At 45.7% G+C, this 26,829-nt stretch overlaps 1 pseudogene; it reads left to right on the top strand.

The window, feature by feature from the left end:
* The window catches only part of LOC115469666, a 47,585-nt pseudogene continuing 20,756 nt past the window's right edge, over positions 1 to 26,829 (top strand).

The following is a 26,829-nucleotide window of genomic DNA, read 5'->3' as shown; positions in this document are numbered from 1 at the left end:
ATGTGCCACCCCAGCTATGAAAATGGAAAAATGGTGGACATCAAAGGCATAGAAATGCCCCATAAGATCATCAATGTACTGGACAGTAAAGGAGCCTACAAATATCTGGCCATCCTACAGGCAGATAACATCATGCATACCATGGTAAAGAACACAGCAAAGAATATCTTAGAAATGTTAGGAAAATCTTAGAAATGGCAAAGGCTTTTTGATCAAAGAATGACCTGATTACTACTACTACTTCTCATTTCTATAGCGCTACTAGATGTACACAGTGCTGTACACTTGAACATGAAGAGACAATCCCTGCTCGACAGAGCTTACAATCTAATTAGGACAGACAAACAGGACAAACAAGAGATAAGGGAATAATAAAGTGAGGATGATAAAATAAGGGTTCTGAACAAGAGTTAGGAGTTAAAAGCAGCATCAAAAAGGTAGGCTTTTAGCTTAGAGTTGAAGATGGCCAGAGATGGAGCTTGAAGTACCGGCTCAGGAAGTCTATTCCAGGCATATGGTGCAGCAAGATAAAAGGAACGGAGTCTGGAGTTAGCAGTGGAGGAGAAGGGTGCAGATAAGAGAGATTTACCCAGTGAACGAAGTTCCTGGGGAGGAATGTAGGAAGAGATGAGAGTGGAGAGGTACTGAGGAGCTGCAGAGTGAATGCACTTATAGGTCAATAAGAGGAGTTTGAACCGTATGCGGAAACGGATAGGAAGCCAGTGAAGTGACTTGAGGAGAGAGGGCTAATAGCATAACGACACTGGCGGAATATTAGTCATGCAGCAGAATTTTGAACAGATTGAAGAGGAGAGAAATGGCTAAGTGGGAGACCTGTGAGAAGCAAGTTGCAATAGTCTAAGCGAGAGGTGATAAGAGTGTAGATGAGGGTTCTGGTAGTGTGCTAGAAAGGAAAGGGCGAATTTTGGTGATATTATAGAGAAAGAAACAACAGGTTTTAGCAGTCTGTTGAATATGTGCAGAGAAGGAGAGGGAGGAGTCGAAGATGACCCCAAGGTTACGAGCTGATGAGACAGGAAGGATGGGAGTGTTATCCACAGAAATAGAGAATGGGAGAGGAGGAGAGGTTGGTTTAGGGGGAAAGATAAGAAGCTCAGTCTTGGTCATGTTTAGTTTCAGATGGCTCTGAGACATCCAGGCAGCAATGTTAGGCAGGCTGATACTTTGGCCTGGATTTCGGCTGAGATTTCTGGTGTGGAGAGGTAGATCTGGGAGTAATCAGCGTAAAGATGATACTGAAAACCATGGGATGAGATCAGAGTACCAAGGGAAGAAGTATAGATGGAGAAAAGAAGAGGTCCCAGGACAGATCCCTGAGGTACACCAACTGACAGTGGGATAGAAGTAGAGAAGGATCCACTAGATTATACAGTAAAGGTACGCTGGGAGAGATAAGAAGAAAACCAGGAAAGAACAGAGCCCTGAAATCCAAGTGAGGAGAGCGTATCAAGGAGTAGGCTGTGATCAACAGTGTCAAAAGCAGCAGATAGATCGAGAAAGATGAGGATAGAATAGAGACCTTTGGATCTGGCCAGGAACAGATCATTGGAGACTTTAGCAAGCGCTTTTTCAGTTGAATGAAGGGGGTGAAAACCAGATTGAAGTGAATCAAGAATAGCTTAAGATGAAAGACGAAGTTGTCTCATTTTAAACATTGTTTTCTTCCAAAGTATGTTGATAGGGATATGAATGATAAGGAGGAGTCAAGGATGACTCCAAGCATTCTAGCTTATGATTCATCTGGGAAGGTGATGTTGTTGGATAGTGTTATTGAAGTTGGGATCTCGGCTCCTTGATTCCGGAATCAGAGAATTAGTCTTTTGAGTGTTTAATTTCAGCTTGTTTGCTAGGGCCGAGGTCTGAATAGTGTTCATTCCAATTGTTGCCGATCGGGTTGGATCTTGGTGTGAGGATATCAGAGGTAAAAGGAGCATGATATCATCCACATATGATAGTAGTAGTTCTTCCAATCCCAGAAGAATAGAGCTGAGGGATGACATGAAGAAGTTGAACAAGATAGGAGCATTACGTGATCCACTGCATCAAATTCTGCTGAGACGTCGAACTGAAGTAGTAGCACCTGATCCCTCTTGCACAGGTATTGTTTGACATATGTTGTTAGTACTAAGAGCAGGGTTTCAGTGCTATGTGTGGATCTGAATCCAAATTGGGACTGGTGTAATGTGGAGAATGTGTCCAGATATTTGGAGAATTGTTTACTGATATATGATTCCAACATGTTTGTAAAGAGTGGTATACTTGCTACTTGGCGATAATTTGCTGCAGAGGCTATGTCTAACCCTGATCCTTTTAATAGAGTTGTGAGGACGATTTTGATAATGTCTGAGGGAAGAGAGCCAGAATCTAGTAGTCCATTGAGGCAGACAACCATTGAACTGCCTCAGAGCAGTTTGGAACAAGAATTCCAGGCAGTGATCTAGGAAGCAATGCAATCGTTAACATTTTAGTAGTAGTAATTTTACATCTTCAGTTGATACTGGTTGGAATGATTCCTGTAGTTGGTTTGCTTTAATTCCCTGATTTGAGTCTAGGGTGAGGTTGGCTCTTGAGTCATAGAGGGGCATTTTCAACCGGGGACGCCCATCTCTAAGGGCATCCATCTCCGAGGACGGTGCCGCGAAGGGGCGGGGTCGACCATATTTTCGAACGAGATGGGCGTCCATCTTTCGTTATGCAGTTCATCTCTTTTATCTTATATATTTTTTATTATGTATTCATATTATGTATTTTTACCGCTTGCTTATTTAATAGTTTAATGCATTTTATATATGTTTTTATACAGTTTTGTGACCCCTGAGGCAGGCGGCAAGTCCACCAAAACATAGCCTGTGTTGGGTCTTACTTTGGTGCCTTAATAAAGACTGTTCATCTACTACTCCTATCTTGATAAGTATTCAAGTACATTATCCTGCTTATTTTCGAACGAGAAGGCCGGCCATCTTCCGACACAAATGCCTTGGATTTGGCTGGGTTTGAGATGGCTGCCATTAGTTTCCATTATCGGTGGGAAACCAATGGCGGCGAACTCTAACACCGGCCATCTCTAACGCCGGCCCAAATGTTGAGATTTGGCTGGCCCCAACCTTATTATCGAAACGAAAGATGGCCGACCATCTTGTTTCGATAATATGGTCTGGTATGCCGCTTTCCGGGGCCGGCCCCGTTCGATTATGCCCCTCTCTGTCTCTTCCTTAAAGATCTTACAGTCGAAGTGGATATCTGAAGCAATGGGAAGTAGTGAGGTTGAGAAGAGATGGAAGAGAAAGTAGCATAAATGAGGCAGGGAGGGAAACAAAGAAAAGGAAAAAAAGAGGGGGAGGAAGGTGACAACAGATAAAAGGGAAGATGAGAGAAAAGGGGAAGAAAGGAGGTGACTCCAGCACCACATCCACTCAAGCACACTTCAACCAGTAATTTACATTCAGTCACACCCTCACTCAGTCCCTCATCCACCCAGATGCACTCAGTCACACATCCCTACCCATCCAGAAAGGGGGTGAGCACAGATGTTAACTCACATGGAAGACATGGCCACATAGTGCATTAAAATGTATGGTACTGAGGCCATTAAGTATTTCCAGCAATGCACAGAAGGAAACAGCAACTTTTGACCCATGTAAAATGCAAAACATTTTTCACCAACTCCAGGACAGCAGAGAAGATTTTAATGCCAGGTTTTAAGATTTAACTACCAGTTTTGTCTTCTTCTGTAACTAGAAGTGCCTGCAAGTTTAAAAGACTGACCAGAGTAACAGAACTTGTGCACATGTTGGAACAAAAACGAAAGTGTCAGCACACATCGGCATCCATTCTTAAGTGCATAAATATAAGCCTTGCAAAAATTTTATGTGCATGAAATTTTTGGGAGGCTAATATTTCTGTGCAGAAGAACAACTGCCAATATGTGCTGGCACTGTTGTTTTTTCTGGACATACCCACAAGAAGCAGCACTTAATGCAAAACCTTTGTACACAGGCATCCAAGTCATTTGCATGTTATTTGCTTTCTGCATGTCATGGAATTAAGTTTGTGATAGAAGCTGCATGCTCAGCCAATCCTCGCATGGCTCTACCAAAATTGTTTGATTAGCAGGAGATGGCATGACATAACAAGGCTGAAGCCACTCCACCCTAGGAGGTTTTCATTCTCTCCAATGTAGCTGCTGCCAACTTGGTACACCCAAAACAATATAATAGATATGGCAACAAGCTCCGCCTACTGGCTTCAGGCCAGATAATGGGCCAAGCATGCTCAAACTCTCTACCATGTGGCCTTCTGCATCGGTCCCTCAGTTACAAATACCTCATTCACTTACTCATCATGCTTATTCACAGACCCCAACTAGACACACCTTTGACCTTTCCCTCTCCCTTCCCCACTCCAGCCTTCAGCTACAATGAAGGCTTTAGCACACAATTTTGTTAGCACACAGATGCAGAAAATGATTTTGCGCAGAAGCTAACCTTGTGCAAAGCCTTGTGTTAGACACCAGTGTACAATGTATTAAAATCAATGGTAATAAGGCCATTAGCTTTTCTGTGCTGCTGCAAATAAGTGTGCAGAAGACTTGAAGGCTGAGCACAATGCCGGGACATTAACACCAAGTCTGAGGGTTTGCAACTTTTATTGTGGCCTCCATGAAGAGCATGGGTAAAAAAAAAAAAAAAGACAGAATGGGAGAGGTGCACTGAAAGACAGGCTATTGAGAGAATGTGGTTCAGTGCTAAGGAAGGTAGAACTGCACACAGCTCTACATGAGCAAAAAAAGATTATGTCGAGACACACCTGTGCATGTGCTGGAATGCTATTCTGTGCATAAATCTTGCACAAGTTGTATGCACAGAATGGCATTCCAGTAGATGTGTGTCATGTTTTTCTGCTCAGACATGCACACAGCACTAGCTGCTCATAGTGCAGACCTGTGTGCGCATGCATCCGGTGTGCTCTCCTGACTTAGTGGCCAAGTTTGCACAGCTCCTATTTGCATATCATTTATTTACTGTATGGGCAAGCAAAAATATGGGGTTATGTTTGTAAAGCAACCCACGTGCTAAGTTGTCAGTGCACAGCTATAACACAATCTCAATGCATTGACTCCAAAGTGAGGTAACTTTGGAAAAAGTTTGGGTAGCAGTGCTCTGTATTGATCGACGATATGATGAGCGGTGTGTGCAGGTCTTGTCACCCCATCTCAAAAGGGATAGAATAGAACTAGTAAAATGAAAAAGGAGATGGAACAGCTTACTTATAGTCTTAATGTTACTGCTGATAAAATGATTTGCCTATTATGGGATTAATACTGTTTATCTCTGTTTACTTTGCTGCTATGCTGTGTGTCATGGACTTTGATAAGATTAGGAAATGCTGTTTGTTTCTGTATCAGGCAGATAATGGGTTCTATCCACATCATAAGCACCCAAGACACCTCCACATCACCTCTCATGCATTCTTGAAAAGAATTCTGGAATTAAAGAAGGCTGCAGCTTTATTTGCATAAAATCCTGACCCACATCAGTGCCATCTTCTTATTCTCCCCTTCCGATGTGTTCCTCAGAGCTCAGGAGACTGTCGGCTATACCTGACTAAACTCTGTATGACCAGTCTCCCAGAATCTCTGACCTTACCCAGCACTCCTCTCCCTCTGGATCTTCCACATACTCACTTCAGCAGGGGTTGCCATCTGTGTGGTACCAACCACATTGCCAACTACATGTTGGTTCATATTTCCCTTTAATGCTGACTTGGGAATTCCCTTACTATGATAAAATACAACTTTTGCAAACAGCCCAAGCACTTCAGAAAATTAAATATAATAATGAACAATTATTGGAAAGGTGGGCAAGCAGTCACTGGACCTTTCAGAAAGCTGATAGGTGGGTCTCCCTCCTTAAATTTCCCTGAGCATGTGCCTCCCTCCCCAAAAGGCATAATCATTCTGCAGCAGGAAAACCTGCTGTGAGGTTCAAATGTGCCCCACATGCAATTTTTTCACATGGAGAAGTTTCTCCCCAGCCATCTTCCCACTTTTCAGGGTGCCAGAAATGTTGTGGCATACCTGCGGCCCTCAGAGCCATGTTAAAAATGGTTACTCGGACCAGCCAGTCAGACTTTCTCATTATAGAGGTGAATTGTGGTACTGTAATTTGAAAATTAATAAACAAAAAGGCTGAGATTCAACTGAAATATCGGAAATTGACATCTGTAACAACGTAGAAGATCTGTATTGGGTGGTGAGACTCAGGGTGTGCTACCAGGAATATGCTACATTAATAAGGAATAGGTGTTTATTTTTTCAAATAGTATTAGAACTAGAGGACACCCCATGCCTGTAACTAGTAGCAGATTTAAAACAAATTTAAGAAAGCATATTTCAGTCAATGCATAATTAAACTGTGGAATTTGCTGCCAGAGGATGAGGTCATGGGTAAGAATATAGTTGAGCTTATAAAAGGTTTGGACAGATTTCTGGAAGAAAAGTCCATAAATAGGCAGTCATGGGGATTGCCAGGGCTCAGTTCCCATTAGGGTCTGCTGGGTACTTCCAAGTGACCTATATTGGTCACTGTTGAAAGTAAGATGCTGGGCTTGACAGACCATTGGTTTGACTTAACATGATGCATTTTATGGTCTTAACAATATGATCTTACCACTAGAAGAGACAGCTGAGGTAAGATACGATAGAGATCTATAAAATACTGAGTGGAGTAGAATGGGTAGACATCAATCACTTGTTTACTCTTTCCAAAAATACAAGGCCTAGGGGCAGTTGTGTGCTGGTAAATGTTTAACAATAGGCTCTCTCCACGGTCCACCTCTGCGCCCCCCCCCCCCCCCAAATTACAGAGCTGAATATAGCCGGGGAGAGAGCCGGGGGGGGGGGGGAGCAATGCATTACTCTCTCCAGGAAAAAAAAATTAAATGATCCCAGGTTCCAATCTAATTCATCTTTAATGTGGGATAAAATGCCATAAATAAGTAAATAAATATAAACTTTTAATGTTGAGCACCTGATTCTCAGTGGACATATTCCAAACACTATAATGAAAATAAAATGATTTTTTTCTACCTTTGTTGTCTGGTGAATTTGTTTTTCTGATCATGCTGGCCCAGTATCTGATTCTGCTGCTATCTGTCCTCTTAACTCCGTTTCCAGGGCTTCTTTTCCATTTATTTCTTTACTTTCCGCCTTTCTTCTTCATTTTTTGCCCTACATCCATAAGTAAAAGCTGGGTCCTCCACAGACTTGACTGTCCAGTGGATCCAGCTTCTGCCTATTTTCTTCATCCATGTGCAGTTTTTCTCCTCTCTTCCTTTTCCCTAACCTCATCTCCTTCCTCACTCTTCCCTCCCCTCCATCCATGTCCAGCATTTCTTCTCTTTCCCTTCCCTCTCCTCCATCCATGTCCAGCAACCCTCCTCTCCTCTCCCCTGCCCTCCCCTCCATCCATCCATGTCCAGCATCTCTCCCCCCTGCCCTCCCCTCCATCCACCCATGTCCAGCAACTCTCCTCATCCCTGCCCTCCCTCCCTCCCTCCATCCATCCATATCCAGCAATTCTGTTCTCTCTCCTGCCCCCTCTATCCATCCATACCCAGCAATTCTCTTCTCTCCCCTGCCCCCCTCCAGCCATCCATACTCAGCGATTCTCTTCTCTCCCTTGCCCCCCTCCAGCCATCCATACCCAGTGATTCTCTTCTCTCCCCTGGCCCCCTCCAGCCATCCAAAACCAGCGATTCTCTTCTCTCCCCTGCCCCCCTCCATCCATCCCCAGCGATTCTCCTCTCTCCCCTGCCCTCCCCTCCCGCTCCCATCCATGTCCAGCGATTCTCCTTCATCCCATCATCCCCTCCCATTCATATCCACTTACCCGCCTTCTTCTCCCCCCAACATCCCCTTTTTTCTTCCTGCCACAGTTGGTTTAAATCTTTTTTATTACCTCCGTCGAAGCGGCCACGTCATTTAAAGCCCTACCTGTCTCTAGCCTTACTTTTGTGAGTTCGTTCCTTCAGAGTCACGCCCTTGTGGAAAGAGGAAATGATGTCAGAAGGCGGGACTCTGAGGGAACGAACTCATGAAGGGAAGGCTAGAGATGGGCAGGGCTTTCAATGACGTGTCCGTTTCGATGGAGGTAATAAAAATGATTTAACCCCCCCCCCCCCCAGTGCGGTGCAGGCAAACGAGGGCAGTGGTGGGAGTCTATCTTAATAATGGCTTATGCACTTTTCTGTTAGACTTGGGAAATCTACTGCTTATTCCTGGGATAAGCAGTACAACATTTTTGGGATCTTGCCAGATACTTGTAATATGGATTGGCCATTGTTGGAAACAGGATACTGGACTTGATGGATCTTCGGTCTGTCCCAGTATGGTGATATGTTCTCATCTCTTACCAGCTTCACTGAGACCATCTGTGCTTTTATATGATAACTCTGCAAGGGCCTTCCAGGAGCATCCTTTAGCACATTACCAAAAAGACTTTAGCTTGTTATAGAGGGAATTGTTGTAATGAGAGACCATTTCTATTCTTGAGAAAGAACTGTAGACTAGTTTCATTGCAGCTAGCGTCTCACCTGTGATACTGTGTAGATTAGTGCCTAAGCCTCTTGAGGTGAAAGTCCTGTGTTAATACGTGAACACCACCTAACTCCCACTTAATATGGATCAGCATCTGAACATATTCCTGCATGCCAATTGGGTGAAAAGCTACTGCTTAGTGCCAAGATGTCAAAGAGCTGTGAGCACACTGTATGCCAGAATGAGCTCTTGTAATAGAGGATTTAGATAGATCAAACAAAGAGAAATACAGAGGAGACATAAAGACTGAACATGACTGTGAGACAAGGAGATACTGAGTATCTAGAATATTCAGAAAATGACTGAATTGTATGTTATTATGTTACAATGAGGAATGGAGAAAAAAAATAGAAGTTCCTGTTAGCATGAAAGAAAGCCCCCCCCCCTCCCCCCCCAAAAAAAGGACAGAGGGACAAGAAATGATGAGAAGGAAGGGACCAGGAGGGAAGGTGAAGAGCTGGAAAGTACCTGATATCTGAGTCCAGCTTTCTCTTTAGCCATCTTCCCTGATTTAGCACCATAAAGTCCAATAGTATTACTCTGCTAAATAGCAGATTTAATCTATCTTTAACCATAGGTTCCCAGGTGAAGATCAGTTAGCCAGAAAAATATATTTCTTAGACTGGTTTTAGGGCAAAGCTGGGACTAGCAAAACTAGGAGGCTGGATGGCACTGTAATCCACTCCATACTGTCAGCATGCTTCTCATAGTTAATAAAGCTTTCTACACAGTTAGGTATTTTCCAAACTGTGAACAGGTTACTTTAGCTTCTATCTGATGTTTGCCTTTTCCTATGTGAATTGAGTTCCTTAATGTCTCATATCACCAGTTTAAGCGTAGGGTTCATAATAGTGCCCATAATGCTCCCTCCAGATATAGGAAAGAAAAAACACTTTACCTCCCTCTTTGAAGTACTCTTTCCTAATCCAAACTGAGCTGAGCAAAGCCACCCAGTTTTGAGATCAGCAAAAGTCCCAAACCACCCCCACACACACCTCAGTCAACACATCACCATAAACCCCATATGTACTTACACTCAAGCACACAGTATGCTGCCATATTCTCACTACATTCATACCGAAACAGACCCTCCTGGGCATATGGAGTACTCAAAAAAATCAAAGATGTTCAAGACCATCAGTCAATCTGGGTATAGTCAGGGAACAATAAGATAGTCCACAATAGCCCCTGCCTGCAAACAAGGCAAGAGGGACCCAGCCAGAAGATGAAGAATGAAGTCTAAAGATTCACTTTATGCCAGCAGCATTTTTGCACTGCCTTTTGGGTTTTCCCAGAAACACTTTGCCATGGCTGTAACTTCTCCCACATAGCAGGGCTAGAGAAAGAGGTGGGGGAAGCATTGAAGCCAAATTTGCTTCTCAGAGTATCTTCCCAGTAACCTCCAGAGACTTAAGCCAACACAAAGCACAAAGAGAAAGGGAATATTCATTTATCTGGAACTTTCTCTTTAACCAGGATCTCAATAATGGGCTTCATGTGCTTCCACTTCTATAGTGTTAAAACAAAAACAAATTATTGTAAAGGCATTAGCCCAGTCAAGGTACTTGTATATGCTTCTACATGTGTCAGGATGGTCACACAGGTTTCTTGTTAAAGGTCTTCAATAAATGTATGTTATTCTGTGTGAAGTAGAAGGATATAACACTTGGAGGGGCATTTTTGATATGACGTCCAAGTACGACTTTGGACATTTTGCAAAAAACGTCCAAAATCTGAATAGGAAAGAAGGTCATTTTCAGAAAAGAAAAAAAGTCTTATCTTTTTTTTTTTTTCAAAAATACTGAACAAGGTTTTGTGATTTGGACGTTTTGTTTTTTGGTCCATTTTTGAAAAAAGAACACTGAAGTGCAAAATGCACAAAACCAAGCCATTGGGATGTAGGAGAAGTCAGCATTTTTAGTAGTCGGGTCCCCCAGACATCCCAGGAAAGCAACAGGGCACCGTAGGGGGCACTGCAGTGGATTTCATAAAATGCTCCCAGGTACACATATCACCATTGCTCCCTTATTTTGTCTGCTGATCTCTCCAAAACCCACTACCCCAACTGTAGACCATTACCATACCTTATGGGGTATAGGGGTACAGTGGGTTTCTGGTGAGTTTTTGCATTACTTTGGGGGATCTTTAATTATATGAGATCCTTCCAGTCTATAGGGCAGAAAGACACTTAGAGGCATATTTTCAAAGCACTTAGCCTCCCAAAGTTCCATACGTTTCTATGTCTTTCTCCCCTATAGACTGGAAGGATCTCATATAATTAAAGATCCCCCAAAGTAATGCAAATACTGATGATAAAGATGTATAATATATAATGGATGTATTTGATGTTAATAGATAATGTCCCAGTAAACACACAGAAGAACAGGAGCCCTCTCAATCACAAATCATGTCCAACACAGCGAAGGTGACAAAAAAAGGAGGGGGCAACTAGATGATGTCCGAAATAAAAGGAGTTTATTAAAGCATTCAATGTCTTTGGATGCTTTAATAAACTCCTGTTACAATAAATAATGTCCTCAAGGGAGACAAATGTCAATATTCTTACTGATGTGGCTCTCCCCTCAGGAGGTGAAGTAGAATTACTAAGGCAATAACACAGTGATGCTCGTCCCTAATCCAAAGACCTTTGATATGCCAGAACTGTGAAATAAGTCATGTTAGTTCACATTTACAAATTAAAGGTGAATAGAAAATAAAAGTGTTGGTTCAAAACATTTTTAAGACTTCTTTTTATATTTTGTTCTTTTATTCATCATTTTTTCTTATTAAATAAACAAGATTTTATGTGCAGAGAGGCCTTAGAATCCTGCAGTATGGATGCCTGCAGAGAATTCCAAAGGCCCTACTGAAAGCATTTCATTGTATCATCTCCTGGCGGTTGCCTACACCACTACTATTGACCCTGTCCCTTAGTCGTGACGACCTGTTTGACTACAGCATCTCCTGGCAGCTGCTCAGATTGCTACTATTGTAGTCACGCTGAGGTGATGTCCCTATTCTGTTTGCACTAGCAGTGTTTATTGTTCTAGCATTACCTGCTCACTTTACTGGCTGTTAACTCAGTTCCTTTCATTGCAGTGCCTCCTGGCAACTGCCTATACCACTGCTGTTGACCCAGCTCCTTGTGACTCTGGGCAAGTCACTTAACCCTCCATTGCCACTGGTACAAATAAGTACCTGAATATACTGTGTAAACCGCTTTGAATGTAGTTGCAAAAACCACAGAAAGGCGGTATATCAAGTCCCATTTCCCTTTCCCTTAGCTACGCGGAGGTTATGTTTCTTGCTGCTAACTTTCGTTGCAGGCCTGTTTGACTACAGCATCTCCTGGCAGCTGCTCAGATTGCTACTATTGACTATGTCCCTTAGTCACGCTGAGGTGATGTCCCTATTCTGTTTGTACTAGCAGTGTTTATTGTTCTAGCATTACGTGCTTGCTTTGCTGGCTGCTAATAGTCCCTTTCATTGCAGTGCCTCCTGGCAACTGCCTATACCACTGCTGTTGACCCAGCTCCTTGTGACTCTGGGCAAGTCACTTAACCCTCCATTGCCACTGGTACAAATAAGTACCTGAATATACTGTGTAAACCGCTTTGAATGTAGTTGCAAAAACCACAGAAAGGCGGTATATCAAGTCCCATTTCCCTTTCCCTTAGCTACGCGGAGGTTATGTTTCTTGCTGCTAACTTTCGTTGCAGGCCTGTTTGACTACAGCATCTCCTGGCAGCTGCTCAGATTGCTACTATTGACTATGTCCCTTAGTCACGCTGAGGTGATGTCCCTATTCTGTTTGTACTAGCAGTGTTTATTGTTCTAGCATTACGTGCTTGCTTTGCTGGCAGCTAATAGTCCCTTTCATTGCAGTGCCTCCTGGCAACTGCCTATACCACTGCTGTTGACCCAGCTCCTTGTGACTCTGGGCAAGTCACTTAACCCTCCATTGCCACTGGTACAAATAAGTACCTGAATATACTGTGTAAACCGCTTTGAATGTAGTTGCAAAAACCACAGAAAGGCGGTATATCAAGTCCCATTTCCCTTTCCCTTAGCTACGCGGAGGTTATGTTTCTTGCTGCTAACTTTCGTTGCAGGCCTGTTTGACTACAGCATCTCCTGGCAGCTGCTCAGATTGCTACTATTGACTATGTCCCTTAGTCACGCTGAGGTGATGTCCCTATTCTGTTTGTACTAGCAGTGTTTATTGTTCTAGCATTACGTGCTTGCTTTGCTGGCTGCTAATAGTCCCTTTCATTGCAGTGCCTCCTGGCAACTGCCTATACCACTGCTGTTGACCCAGCTCCTTGTGACTCTGGGCAAGTCACTTAACCCTCCATTGCCACTGGTACAAATAAGTACCTGAATATACTGTGTAAACCGCTTTGAATGTAGTTGCAAAAACCACAGAAAGGCGGTATATCAAGTCCCATTTCCCTTTCCCTTAGCTACGCGGAGGTTATGTTTCTTGCTGCTAACTTTCGTTGCAGGCCTGTTTGACTACAGCATCTCCTGGCAGCTGCTCAGATTGCTACTATTGACTATGTCCCTTAGTCACGCTGAGGTGATGTCCCTATTCTGTTTGTACTAGCAGTGTTTATTGTTCTAGCATTACGTGCTTGCTTTGCTGGCTGCTAATAGTCCCTTTCATTGCAGTGCCTCCTGGCAACTGCCTATACCACTGCTGTTGACCCAGCTCCTTGTGACTCTGGGCAAGTCACTTAACCCTCCATTGCCACTGGTACAAATAAGTACCTGAATATACTGTGTAAACCGCTTTGAATGTAGTTGCAAAAACCACAGAAAGGCGGTATATCAAGTCCCATTTCCCTTTCCCTTAGCTACGCGGAGGTTATGTTTCTTGCTGCTAACTTTCGTTGCAGGCCTGTTTGACTACAGCATCTCCTGGCAGCTGCTCAGATTGCTACTATTGACTATGTCCCTTAGTCACGCTGAGGTGATGTCCCTATTCTGTTTGTACTAGCAGTGTTTATTGTTCTAGCATTACGTGCTTGCTTTGCTGGCTGCTAATAGTCCCTTTCATTGCAGTGCCTCCTGGCAACTGCCTATACCACTGCTGTTGACCCAGCTCCTTGTGACTCTGGGCAAGTCACTTAACCCTCCATTGCCACTGGTACAAATAAGTACCTGAATATACTGTGTAAACCGCTTTGAATGTAGTTGCAAAAACCACAGAAAGGCGGTATATCAAGTCCCATTTCCCTTTCCCTTAGCTACGCGGAGGTTATGTTTCTTGCTGCTAACTTTCGTTGCAGGCCTGTTTGACTACAGCATCTCCTGGCAGCTGCTCAGATTGCTACTATTGACTATGTCCCTTAGTCACGCTGAGGTGATGTCCCTATTCTGTTTGTACTAGCAGTGTTTATTGTTCTAGCATTACGTGCTTGCTTTGCTGGCAGCTAATAGTCCCTTTCATTGCAGTGCCTCCTGGCAACTGCCTATACCACTGCTGTTGACCCAGCTCCTTGTGACTCTGGGCAAGTCACTTAACCCTCCATTGCCACTGGTACAAATAAGTACCTGAATATACTGTGTAAACCGCTTTGAATGTAGTTGCAAAAACCACAGAAAGGCGGTATATCAAGTCCCATTTCCCTTTCCCTTAGCTACGCGGAGGTTATGTTTCTTGCTGCTAACTTTCGTTGCAGGCCTGTTTGACTACAGCATCTCCTGGCAGCTGCTCAGATTGCTACTATTGACTATGTCCCTTAGTCACGCTGAGGTGATGTCCCTATTCTGTTTGTACTAGCAGTGTTTATTGTTCTAGCATTACGTGCTTGCTTTGCTGGCTGCTAATAGTCCCTTTCATTGCAGTGCCTCCTGGCAACTGCCTATACCACTGCTGTTGACCCAGCTCCTTGTGACTCTGGGCAAGTCACTTAACCCTCCATTGCCACTGGTACAAATAAGTACCTGAATATACTGTGTAAACCGCTTTGAATGTAGTTGCAAAAACCACAGAAAGGCGGTATATCAAGTCCCATTTCCCTTTCCCTTAGCTACGCGGAGGTTATGTTTCTTGCTGCTAACTTTCGTTGCAGGCCTGTTTGACTACAGCATCTCCTGGCAGCTGCTCAGATTGCTACTATTGACTATGTCCCTTAGTCACGCTGAGGTGATGTCCCTATTCTGTTTGTACTAGCAGTGTTTATTGTTCTAGCATTACGTGCTTGCTTTGCTGGCTGCTAATAGTCCCTTTCATTGCAGTGCCTCCTGGCAACTGCCTATACCACTGCTGTTGACCCAGCTCCTTGTGACTCTGGGCAAGTCACTTAACCCTCCATTGCCACTGGTACAAATAAGTACCTGAATATACTGTGTAAACCGCTTTGAATGTAGTTGCAAAAACCACAGAAAGGCGGTATATCAAGTCCCATTTCCCTTTCCCTTAGCTACGCGGAGGTTATGTTTCTTGCTGCTAACTTTCGTTGCAGGCCTGTTTGACTGCAGCATCTCCTGGTGGCCACCTACACCATTGCTATTGACCCCACTCTTTAGTTGCACCGAGGTGATGTCACTCTTCTCTCTATCGTTTGCAGTAGCAGTGTTCTCGCCATAGCAGGCGTGTGCTGAAGAAGTGAGCCAAAGGAGCAGATTTTAATCCTGGGGTGACTCCAGGGCAGCTCATTATCTGATGCTCTCTACTTTTATATTTAGGGCTGTATATCTGCAATCAATTTAGCTGTGGTTTTTTTTTTTTTTTGGGGGGGGGGGGAACAAGAAATAACAAATTACAGTAGTCTAATGTAGCAGTATATAGGATTGAATCACAAGAATTCTAGCACTTAGTGCACTTCCCCATGATAAATTATAGCAGGACACCTAAGTGCTTTCTGCATTACTTACATAGCGTGTATTTGCAACGGGGGGTGTATACAGGGGCACAGCTTGGGCAGGGCATAAACGGAGGTCCCACTTATGTGTGTAACTTACAGAATAGTGTAACTTATACAACTCCTTTCCACATTTAGGGATGTGTTATAGAATAGGCTTCTACTGCACGGTCTCAGGGGACCTAAATGGATGCTCTCACTTATAGAATTGTTTCTATTACTTTAGCAACACAACTGACATGCCATAAAATTTCCTGACTCTTCATCCTGGTGTCATAGCTCAGTGGAAGATGGCTCAGATTCATCTGGCAGCCCAAAGGAGTCGAAGAAAGCTGTCAGGCCAAGAAACAGAACTAAACACATGGAGAGATCCTTCATCTCCTGAAGCTGTGATACAGTGAGATAGAAGACACCTGTGGACAGCCTTTATTCTTTTCAGCACATAACATAGGCAAGCTGCCTTACTCTCGTCCCCGACCACACACTTAAGGCATACAGTGACAGAGCATGAAGCAAGTTTTTCTTTTTGGGAATATATGGCCACAGTTTTAATAAACCACATTAAACATAACCCTAGGAAGCACCCGAGTCTTGAGTTCTATGTTGTAGAGGCTTCCGCTCCCCGCCATGCATTTCCAGCTAGGGAGCATGACTCACTGATTCACATGGCGGCCAGCCATAACTCCACTTCCAGCATGGCCATGTGTCCATCTGCTTTCGACTGCCCCCCAGACCAGCATTCCACCTGCCATGTAGAGCCAGCTAGGTGATTAGTCTGTTACCAGTGAGTGTTCCGGTCCCTTGCCTCAAACAGCCGAACTCCCTTTCTTCTGTTGTTCCAGCACCTCCAGCGATTCCTAGGCTCGGGTGCCTCCGCCACAATGCAGGGTTGCAAAGCATGCCCCAGGTCCCCCTCTTTTCCCCACAGGTCCTGTTTAGCAAGGTCTCTTGAAAGCCTCCTGGAAGTCGTTAATGAGGAGGTCCCCTGCAACCTCTGAAAGATGAATTGCATCCTGCCTGAAGTTTCCGGGGATGAGAGAGGATGCCCATTCATGCCAGATCTTCACTCCACTGAGATGCTTTGTCCACATCAATTTGGCGATTGACTTTCTTGACGCCTCTGGATAAGAACCTGGAATCAGCCCCATGCAATCGAGGAATGAGGTCAGACCAGATAAGCATGGTCTCGCTCAGTAAGACAGATAAGTTAAAGAGATCACATCTTGTCATCGCAATAAGACATCTGCATGGGGTGTGGCCAATGTTGTTGCCCCCCAAGTGAATAAGCAAGGCATCTGGAGGGGGTGTGGTGTCCAGCAGTATCTGAACCAGTGGGAGGAGCTGGTGAAATCTCATACCACCACCCCTAGCCAGCTAATTGTTGTGCCTCTGATGTCCAGTCCAAGGTATAAACTAGGTTTTTAGGCTACCAAGCACTTATGAGAGTTGTCAATATACAAGTGTCCAATGATCCACACCACCCATCGGTGCCCTTGGAAACCTGTAAAATGAAGGGGGAAGTTAGTGATGCTGTGCAATCCCAGATGGTCTGATGTAGGTCTGGTATGCTGCTGACTTCCACCTGCCCAGCTGCTTGATCACCTGGGGCGAGAGCCCCTGTTGAGATGCAGAAGTAACCGCCTTATACAGAAGGAGTGAGTCCCATAGAGGGGCATAATTGAAAGGGATGCCCAAGTTTTCCTGAGGATGTCCTCGCAGGACGTCCCCAGACAGGGGCGGAGAAACCCGTATTATCGAAACAAGATGGGTTTCCATCTTTCGTTTCGATAATACAGTCGGGGATGCCCAAATCTTGAAATTTAGGTTGTTCTTAGAGATGGTCGTCCTTAGGCTTGGTCATTTCTGATTTTCGGTGATAATGGAAACTGAGGACGCCCATCTCAGAAATGACCAAATCCAAACCATTTGGTTGTTGGAGGAGCCAGCATACGTAGTGCACTGGTCCCCCTGACATGCCAGGAGACCAACCGATCACCCTAGGGGGCACTGCAGTGGACTTCAGAAATTGCTCCCAGGTGCATAGCTCCCTTACCTTGTGTGCTGAGCCCCCCAAACCCCCTCCCCCAAAACCCACTCCCCACAACTGTACACCACTACCATATCCCTTATGGGTGAAGCGGGGCACCTAGATGTGGGTACAGTGGGTTTCTGGTGGGTTTTGAAGGGCTCACATTTACCACCACAAGTTTAACAGGTAGGGGGGGATGGGCCTGGGTCCACCTGCTTGAAGTGCACTGCACCTACTAAAACTGCTCCAGGGACCTGCATACTGCTGTCATGGAGCTGGGTATGATATTTGAAGCTGGCATAGAGGCTGGCAAAAAATATTTTTAAAAAACATTTTTGAGGGTGGGAGGGGGTTAGAGACCACTGGGGGAGTAAGGGGAGGTCATCCCCGATTCTCTCCGTTGGTCATCTAGTCAGTTCGGGCACCTTTTTGTGGCTTGGTCGTAAGGAAAAAAGGACCAGGTAAAGTCATCCAAGTGTTCGTCAGGGACGCCCTTTTTTTTCATTATGGGTCGAGGATGCCCATGTGTTAGGTACGCCCAAGTCCCGCCTTTGCTATGCCTCCGACATGCCCCCAGGAACTTTGGTTGTCCCCATGACGGAAAGCAGTTGGGGACGCCCAAAGTCGGCTTTCCATTATACCGATTTGGGCGACCCTTTGAGAAGGACGCCTATCTTTCGATTTGTGTCGAAATATGGGCGTCCTTCTCTTTCGAAAATAAGCCTGATAGTCACCCAGGCGTTGACCGGCTTTACGGAGAGCTTTCTGTAAAACAGCCGCAAACTGGTATCGGGTGAGGGGACTGGCATCCTGATGTAACCAGAGGGGCTGGCCTGCTGGTGGCCTAACCTTTAGATAGGCATGGAGGTTGGCCAATGGGCAGGTAAGTAGGTGTGGAACACCGTTTAGGGTAATGGTGTGCACTTTACCAGACTGATCTGTCTTTGACCTACTGATACGAATGTAGACTAATTAATGCATAATGGAGATGTCATCCTGCTCCAATCCACCGGTGGCATTCCACCTGGATTGTACAGTAAGCTCACCAATGTGTAGAGCAGCAAAAAAGGCCAATGAGAATGCTTCCCTGAACAGTACTGCTTCCTAGTCATTTGTACACACTTTTCCAAGCGCCAGCCACAGCAGGTGCAAGAGTTCATGTGTGACAGGGCGCCTAGCATCTGGCGGTGCAAGGATGTGCTGTGCCCATCCTTTCCAGTGTCCAAATGAGAAAACTGTCCCATGGGTTGCCCCATCCTCAGAGTTTGGTGAAGAATGCGAAGCCTGTGATGCGTGAGATGACTACTGTCCTGGTGATGCCCTCTTCAAATGCATTTGTGATGTAGCAAGAGATAAGGTGATCTGGGACAGTCCCGCCTCTCCATCCATGCTGTTGCAAGTATTCACAGACCTGGTGAAAGGCATTCCCGTAGGCACGCAAGGTAGAGTTGGCTAAGGAGCTGGTGATCAGTAGGTCTGCAGTGTTGTTCCTAGGTGCCATAAATGCTTGGGAACTGGAGTGGGATCCTTGTTTGCCACAGGAGCAAGCTGCTTTGCTCAAGCAGTCAGATTAACTTGTAGGCAACGGAGCATGAAATGACAGATAAGTTCAGAGGCCTGAGGGCAGCGTGCAGTTTGTTTGTTTATGATCTCTACCACTACAGCATTGTCTGACCAAAGTATGACATTTTTATTGGCCAGCGCAGCGCCCCAGATGTGGACTGCAGTGACAATGGGAAATAGTTCAAGGAAGGTGATGTTTTGGTGAGTTCAGCCTGGATCCACTGTTGTGGCAATGGAACGGCAAACCTGGCCCTGTTGTAATAAGCTCCGCAACCCATAGCCCCTGTGGCATCCATGAAAAGGTTGAGGTTGGTACTAGACATTGTATCTGATTGGATCAAGGCCTTCCCATTGAAGTCCTATAGTAAACACAACCAGATGCGTAGATCCTGCTTCATGGGAAAGGTGATTTGCACATGGTGGTGCTTGCGCGACAAGCCAGTCATGGCTATAATGAGTCTACGGACAAATACCCTGCCCATTGGGATAACCCTGCATGCAGAATTTAGCAAGCCAATAAGAGGCTGCATTTGGTGGAGTGTGCGCTTAGGAGAAGGATTAAGGATCTTTTGTGCTAGGCCATGTTGCTTGTCCTCAGGTAGTTTGGTGGTCTGTGTTAATGAATTTATTTCAATTCCCAAGAAGGTAATGACTGGGCTGGGTCCCGTGGTTTTGCTGCATGCAATGGGAAACCCAAATTCATTGGCAACTGCATGGAAGATGTCCATTAGTTCCTTGCATGGGCTGGAATCCCGTGGACCCACAAAGAAGAAGTCATCCAGGTAGTGCACGATTGTATCCGCTGGCGCCCAGTGGGACACTACCCAATGCAAGAAAGAGCTGAAAGCTTCAAAAAGGTTGCATGAGACCACACACCCCATGGGCATGCATTTGTCAAAATAAAACTGGTTGGCATAGCAGAAACCCAACCACAGGTATCAGTAAGGATTGAAGCAGATGGAATGCGGATTCAATATCCATTTTAGCCATGAGGGTACCGTGACCGGCTGCATGGACCATGTCCAACGCTGAGTCAAAGGACATGTACTGGACTGAAGTGGCATGATCCGGTATGAAGTCATTCACTCAGCGGCCAGGGGGGTATGAGAGGTTCTGGATGAGGCAGTACTTTCCATGTTCCTTTTTTGGGACTGTGGTAAGGAGTGACACAAATGTCCTGGGGAAGGGAGGCTTGAGAAAGGGGCCATGGTATCATGACGGGTACAGATATGGGAGTGGGTGCCCTAGCAAATGGGTCATGGTTTTGGAGGCCTTCCTTGTCTTGGTACTTTCTTCCTAGGACATATGGCAAGGGGGTGTGGAGCACCACATGTGGTGCACAGATGCTTAAACTTGAATTTGGAAACACTACAGGTGCCTCTATTGAACTTCCAGCACACCTCTCGGGACAGCGTGGCAGGCCTCCTCTATCTTTTTCCCAGCGGTAGAGGAAAGAGGAACATCCAGATGCAGCACCAGGCCAAGTGAGGACATTCCAAAGCCACAGTCCTCCATCATCCATGTCCCATGCCATATTAGGGTTGGATTCCATCTTGTCCCTAAAGTGTTCATCGTATGCAAACCGGGTATGTCCCTCATGATAGATGTCAATAACTGTCTCAAGATAGCAGAGCATTGGATCAATCTGGTTGCATTGTTTCCTGCATATGATGCTCATCATGCATGCGTAGGACATCACCCAACACACAAGGTTCCTGGGAATCATTTTGTTATGATCCGATGGTAAGTCACCTTTCTTGGCTCTTTTCTTGGCATTGTGTCTATGCCTTTCCTCGGCCAGCTTGAAAATGTCAAAATATTGCTGTCATTTGACCTTTTTCCCCAGGGATCTGGGAACTTTCTGCCATAAGCGCTCCGGTGGGACACCATAAGTGTATGTAAGCACAGGTGCAAAGGGTTGTACATTGGTCTTCTGGGTAGGGGAAGGAGATGAAGAGGAGGAGGAAGAATCAGAGGATAATGTGGAACTCGAATGTCCAGAGCGCTTATGCTTCTTACCTTTCTTCTTCTTCCTAGCTGTATGAGTTTTGCCTGTAATTTGGGGGGAGAGTCTGCTGGAAACTTGAGGGTCAGTGTTGTTAACTCCCATGGAGACGGTGTGGTCTCCTGGTGTTCCCGCGGGAGTACCTTGAGTGGATATAACAGGCACTGATTCCTCCCGAGGTCCCAAGTGGGGCAATACCCGTTGAGCACTCTGTTGTCCGATTAGCCTGGTTCTGGTTGGGGACCAATGTTGTGCTGATGCTCCAGGTCCGCCTCATCCATGTTGTGCACTCCAGAATCTGGACCAGTCACATCTAGGACTGGACAAGGATCTGTGTCGGTCGAGTGATCTGCGATGTCTGCAGCAGGACGTGGATCTGTAGTGCCCATGCTGAGATCCTGATCTGTGTCTTCTGCTGCTGGCACTGGATCTGTAGTGTCCCATCCTGGATCTATGACCCTTTCCCCTAGCTTGTGGGTAGTGGTCTCCGGGGCTAGACCTATCCCTCCTGCCTCTAGAGGATGACCTAGGTCTGTAGTGCTTGAATCTTGTATCAGATCTGTACTGACTTGGTCTGCATTAAGATTGAGATCTGGGTGAGTGGGATCTATGTTGTCGAGTGCCTGATCTGGAGATGTGTGGTGTGCAAATTGCAGAAGTTGCACTGCCTTCAGCCTCGCTAGTGTGACCACAGCGTCTGGGCATATCTCTGGGTTCTGTGGTGCTTGGGTTACCTGCGCACTGTCTCAAACTTTTAGTAGGCAGCTGCTCTCGAGGCACATCCTCCAGGGCGTCTCATGGTTGGCATGGTGTAGTGTCCTCCATTATCTGGTCAGCTCCAAGTGCGAGAACTGACGAAGCTGTAGGCTGGTGACACAGGATCACAGTGTCAGGAGGTACTGCCGCCCAAGGAAGTGGGAGGTCAGCGGAATTGATATATCTCTCAGGTCGTCATCACCACCGTGTTGATGAGTGTTGTAGCTTAGATGTCTCATTGAGGCTCACATCTGCAGTAGGGTCGTGTGGCTGCCTTAATGCTATGGTCCTGTTCCTGTGAGGAATGATGGTGAGACAGATAGCAGAAAAAGTAACAATGATAGCCTATCAACAGGAGCAGCATGGGGGTTAGTGCTGATTCCAGATGCCCTTTTCTGCAGGTCCATGTTCACTGCCACCACCCCACGTTGCATGCCTCAGGGTGCGCTACCCATCTGTTGTTGGTACATACTTTGTCTGCTGCCTCTGTAGCGCCCCGGTAGCAAGTCCAAATCTGCTGCTCACCAAACAAATCTGCTGAATGGGTCTGCTGTTTCCTTGTGTGCTGCCCTGGTAGTGAGTCCAAGTCTGCTGCACCAAGTGAGAGATTTGAACCCGGGACCTCTCTAACCCAGAGCAGGACCACTTCTTCGGCAGTGAACTTCCAGCTGCCGATGTCCACATACCCCGCATATGCTCAGTTTATGCAACATGAGCTGAGCATGTATGGGAACTGCCAGCGTCAGCAGCTGGAAGCATGCTACCGACTTCCTCACTGTTTAGGCAGCATGGGGGGGGGGGGGGGGGGAGGGGCTCAGACAGAGGACCTCTTCAAGCTGTGGGTTTTGGGCAAACCTGCTAGCCATTCAACAAATATCATAATTTTGAGGTGGCCTGAGCCCAAAGTGGAGGGCCCAGGCCCCCCCAGTGGCTACACCACTGATATTAGAAAAGATAGAAATGCCTGAGGATGTTCTTTTGCCCCAGCATGCATTGGGATACTATCTAGCTTATTTTCGAAAGAGAAAGACACCCATATTTCGACCCAAATCGGGAGATGGGTGCCTTTCTCTCATGGACGCCCAAATCGGTATAACCGAAAGCCGATTTTGGGCGCCTCCAACTGCAGTCTGTCGCAGGAACGGACAAAGTTGATGGGGGCATGTTGGAGGCGTGGTGAAGGCGGGACTGGGGCGTGTTTATTGGCCGAGGAGAGATGGGCGTGCTCGGCCGATAATGGAAAAAAGAAGGGCGCCAGAAGCAAGAATTTGGGTCACTTTTTTTTTGACCCTTTTTTTTCACGAACAAGTCCCCAAAAAGTGCCCCAACTGCCCAGATGACCACCGGGGGGAATCGGGAATAACCTCCCCTGATTCTCCCAGTGGTCACTAACCCCCTCCCACCAAAATAAAAAGAACTTTAAAAACTTTTTTTTCCAGCCTCAAATGTCATACCCAGTTCCATCACAGCAGTATGCAGGTCCCTGGAGCAGTTGTTAGTGGGTGCAATGGACTTCAGGCAGGTGGAGCCAGGCCCATCCCCCCCTACCTGTTACACTTGTGCTGCTAAATGGGAGCGCTCCAAACCGCCCCCAAAACTCACTGTACCCACATCTAGGTGCCCCCCTTCAGCCATAAGTGCTATGGTAATGGTGTAGAGTTGTGGGCAGTGGGTTTTGGGGGGGATTTGGGGGGCTCAGCACCCAAGGTAAGGGAGCTATGGACTTAGGAGGTATTTTAATTTTTTTTTAATTGTTACAAGTGCCCCCTAGTGTGCCCGGTTGGTGTCCTGGCATGTGAGGGGGACCAGTGCACTACGAATCCTGGCCCCTCCCACAACCAAATGCCTTGGATTTGTTCGTTTTTGAGCTGGGCTCCTTCGGTTTCCATTATCGCTGAAAACCGATACCGCCCAGCTCAAATCCGCCCAAATGCGATGCATTTGCCTGGCACAAACCGTATTATCGAAACAAAAGATGGACGCCTATCTTTTTTGAAAATACGGTCTGGCCCGCCCCTTCGCGGACCCGTCCTCGGAGATAAACGTCCATGGAGATGGGCATCCGCGTTCGATTATGTCCCTCCAAGTGATCAAAGGGATACAGGTGTTTTGCATGTTCTCCACACTGAAGGATGTAATAGGAATTCAAATGTCTATACATAAATAGTGTATTTGCCTCAGTTGTGACACTTATTGCTTGTGAAATTCAAATTCAAGCAAAGCATATTGCACTCTATCTGCAAACTGAAAGAACATAAAAGAGAGCTGTGATGTGCATAGGGAAGGGGGGAGGACTCTCCCTCCTCATCCCTCTTTACTGACCCTTGTCACTGAGGGACCAGTGCTTGTTCTCACATCTTGTGGAAAGAGGAAAAGGCCAGGCAGGACCTGACTTGGCAACAGATCTGCTTATGCGCCAATCAGAATCCATCTGTGCTCCAGAGCCAGATCAGAGAGTTCTGGCTTTCACAGGGGAATGAAAAGGGCCCTTTCACATTCAGAATGAAGCACTGGCAGAAGTCTGAATGCCATTCAATTGGCTGCATCCACATAGCTGGGAAATTGCACAGGCTACAGACAATGAACAGACCAGGGGCATAAGGGGCCTAAGAGGGCAAAGCATTGAGGAACAACTTTCCTATTCAGCACAGCAGGATCAGAAGTGTCACAAGGACAGACCGCTCTTGGTAATGTAGGGAACCCCATGACAGGTATTAAAGTCTCTGCAGGTTTTGACTAGCAGTGCTGACTCCAGCCCAGAAGGAATGGATAAAGCAATCCTGCTTTTTCAATTGTTTTTAAATATTTTGGCAACTTGCCATTCTAACACAATCTGTATGAAATAAGAACAGTAGAAGGTCATACTGAACTCTACACCCTTGCCTTGAATTCCTCCTTTTTCTTCTCCGTTGGTTCTCTCTCTATGTCTAGATTTCCTTCCCTTGTTTCCGCTTCTCCCTGTTTCTCTCAGTCTCCTCTGCTTTACACTGTGATTATACTTCTTGTCTGCTCAATGAAAATGCAATGGATCCCACAGCTTTGTCAGAGTCATAGAGAAGTGTTCACTGACTGACTGGTGGTCTTCCAATAAAAGGAACAAACCATGTGGAGAAACAAAGAAAAGTAACCATAAAACACAACTTACAGTAAAAATGAGAGAGGATAACCAGCCTATCAGTCATTACAGCACAGTTAACTTCATTTATTTTAATGAAAAAATCATCACTGTACTGCCTGGGGAATATTTATGTATTTATTAGGATTTATTAACCACCTTTCTGAAGAGATTCACCCAATGCAGTGTACAACAGGTACAATTTATGGCTCATTTGAGAAAACTGGAACATTGAGCCACATTGAGCCTGCAAATAGGTGGGAAAATGTAGGATACAAATGCAATAAATAAATAATAATTTGTATTACTTCTCAGTCTTGGAATTTGTCCATTGCATGTAGCATCTTGCTGTCCTGTTTGTCTTTAGTGAATCAGAAGGATAAGTCCATGCAAACAATGAGGCAAACCTGGAATATTCACAAAGAAATGGTGGATCAAACCTGGTTTTTCAACTTTACTTGTTGTGAAAACATTTGAAACAGGAATTGAAAATTTAGGACTGACTCAGATGTTCCTTGTGATCTGAGGTCGGGTGCAATATTCAACAAACAGCTAAATCAGTCCAACATTCATAGAGGAGTCTCATATTCTTAGTTCCCAACTGTTTAATACAAATAAGTAAAAGACAAGAAGAGACTTACTGCATGAAGATTGTTGAAACCAGAGTGGGGCAGAGTCTTTCTGAATTAATTGTCTCATTTCAACAGCCATTGACAGGACGGCTGCTAAACAGCTAGAATGACCGCCATGGAACAGAGATGAATGCTGCAGTGAAGAATGCCAAGCCAGTGAAAAGGTGATGAATTTACAAGAGTAAAAATGGGGAGATGTGGCTCATGGGAGCTTGCACGCTATGCAGGTGAGAAGATGGAGAATTTCTCCCAAGGGAAGGGAATGGATGTGGAGGACTACCCTAGGGGTTAGGGGCTCTGGAATTGACCAATAAGATCAAAGGTTACACCTGGGTGAGGCATGAGCAAAGCAGGTCTCAACGAGAGTGGAGAGAAGGTATCACATGCAAGATTTAGCCTATGAGTGTAAAGGTTACAGGGCCAAGGTGGAACGCAGCATACAGTAGCTAAAAGCTGTGAGTATAATGCAAACTGAAGGTAAACACACACACACACCTACCTGCGGAGGGCACAACAATCACCCAATCCCTATCTATATCTAGACATACTACTACTACTACTTAACATTTCTAGAGCGCTACTAGGGTTACGCAGCGCTGTACAGTTTAACAGAGAAGGACAGTCCCTGCTCAAGGAGTTTACAATCTAAAGGACAAATGTACAGTCAGTCAAATAGGGCAGTCAAATTGGGCCAGTCTAGATTTCCTGAATAGAGGCATAAAGGTTAGGTGCCGAAGGCAACATTGAAGAGGTGGGCTTTGAGCAAAGATTTGAAGATGGGCAGGGAGGGGGCTTGGCGAATGGGCTCAGGAAGTTTATTCCAAGCTTAGGGTGAGGCGAAGCAGAAAAGGCAGAGCCTGGAGTTGGCAGTGGTGGAGAAGGGTACTGAGAGGAGGGATTTGTCCTGTGAGCGGAGGTTTCAGGTAGGAACGTAAGGGGAGATGAGGGTAGAGAGGTAATGAGGGTCTGTGGACTGAGTGCATTTGTAGGTTAGAAGGAGAAGCTTGAACTGTATGCGGTACCTGATCAGGAGCCAGTGAAGTGACTTGAGGAGAGGGGTGATATGAGCATATTGGTCCAGGCGGAATATAAGACGTGCAGCAGAGTTCTGAACAGATTGAAGGGGGGATAGATGGTTAAGTGGGAGGCCAGTGAGGAGTAGGTTGCAGTAGTCAAGGCGAGAGGTAATGAGAGAGTGGACGAGAGTTCGGGTGGTGTGCTCAGAGAGGAAAGGGCGAATTTT

Source organism: Microcaecilia unicolor, chromosome 4 (genome assembly GCF_901765095.1).
Source record: "Microcaecilia unicolor chromosome 4, aMicUni1.1, whole genome shotgun sequence".
Lineage (NCBI taxonomy): Eukaryota > Metazoa > Chordata > Amphibia > Gymnophiona > Siphonopidae > Microcaecilia > Microcaecilia unicolor.
The sequence above is the reverse complement of the archived record's forward strand: the minus strand, read 5'-3'. Positions and strand labels throughout refer to the sequence as shown.